The sequence below is a fragment of the Marmota monax genome, unplaced genomic scaffold (genome assembly GCF_021218885.2).
Source record: "Marmota monax isolate L192 unplaced genomic scaffold, Marmota_monax_Labrador192_F-V1.1 WCK01_AAM20220418_F8-fsc00065, whole genome shotgun sequence".
Taxonomy (NCBI): domain Eukaryota; kingdom Metazoa; phylum Chordata; class Mammalia; order Rodentia; family Sciuridae; genus Marmota; species Marmota monax.
In genome coordinates, this window is record NW_026694038.1 from 8,720,756 (window position 1) to 8,722,172 (window position 1,417).

Genomic DNA, 1,417 nt, shown 5'->3' on the forward strand with positions numbered 1-1,417 from the left:
ACCTGTTGGCCAAGGAAACAATAAATTCAGGATAGAGGTAGCTTTCTGCTGGATGGGTTTTAACTTAGGGAACTAAAAGGAAAGCTGAGGCTCTCTTCTGAGATTTAAGTGAGGAGTAGGAAAGGAAAGGGAGTTTGCAATTGTCATCACACAGCTTTGGCTTATTAGCAGAAAGTAATCTTTAAGGCCAGGCATGGTAGCACATTCCTGTAATCCCAGCAGCTTGGTAGGCTGAGGCAGGAGGATTGCAACTTCAAAGCCAGACTCAGAAATTTAGTGAGGTCCTAAGCAACTTATCAAGATCCTGTGTCAAAATAAAAAATAAAACGGGCCAGGGATGTGGCTCAGAGTTTAAGCACCCCTGGATTCAATCCTTGATACAAAAAAAAAATGTAATCTTTCAGAGCTTATCCTGGAACATAAATCTAGATCCTGCTGCTTACCAAAGGTTTTTTCAGGGAAGAGACCACACACTTTATTAGATACTGGTTGTATATGAAGAAGAAATATATAGTTTGGAAAAAGAAAGCAGTGAAGAAAATGGAATAGTGATGCACTTCAATCAGAAATGGTTTATTTCTTTATATGAGAAGACCAGAGCTAATACTCAGAGAGGAAATGCTCCAAGAGGTAAAGTTGCAGACAAGAATCCAAGAAAATCAAAAGGAAAAGGACTTACACATGTGGGGTCTCCTTGCAGCTATTTCACAATGTGAAAAGACATCTGGGGGGGGGGCTGTGGTTGTGGTTGTGGCTCAGTGGTAGAGCACTTGCCTAGCATGCATGAGGCACTGGGTTTGATCCCCAGCACCACATTAAAAAAAAAAAAACTAAATAAATGATAAGACATCTGGGGGGTTATTTTCACAGTTTGGGGAAGTTCCTATAATGTTAAGACATTATTTTATAGAAAAGTTTTAATGCAATCTAGTTCAGATGCTTCAGTGAACAAAGAAGGTAGAAACGAGTAAACAAGTATTATTTAAAGCCATGTATGAAACATAGCATGTATGAAACATACTTATCTTGGAGATATTCAGCATGTTTCTTATGTAATACCTTTACTGTGAGCTTTAAGAAATTCACCACAGGAGTTGCCAGAGTCTTTCATCACCATTTGCCACCAGGAAATCTATCTGTTAACTATATATATTGGAGTAATATTTGTTCCATGGTGCACATCCTCATGAAGGAGGCTGAGGAAGTGGTGTAATTGCTATAGCCTTATTTATTTTATAGACCAGAGTATGATCTAAGTAAGGGTGCCAATTTTCTATCCAGGACGCAAATGTAATAGTCATACTTCTACCTCAATACCTCTCTAGAGGCCCCTTGGAAGGTTTCCAGTACAAGCTGTAGAAGGGGCCCTTGACCTATTTTCACATGCTGCTTGCTCTCATCTGACATTACTTCCAGC

General features: G+C 39.4%; 1 non-coding gene across 1 annotated transcript; it reads left to right on the forward strand.

The window, feature by feature from the left end:
• Positions 1 to 743: 743 nt before the first annotated feature.
• Positions 744 to 816, forward strand: Trnaa-agc (transfer RNA alanine (anticodon AGC)). The gene has a single exon. It is a non-coding gene; the product is annotated as a tRNA-Ala (tRNA).
• Positions 817 to 1,417: the final 601 nt, after the last annotated feature.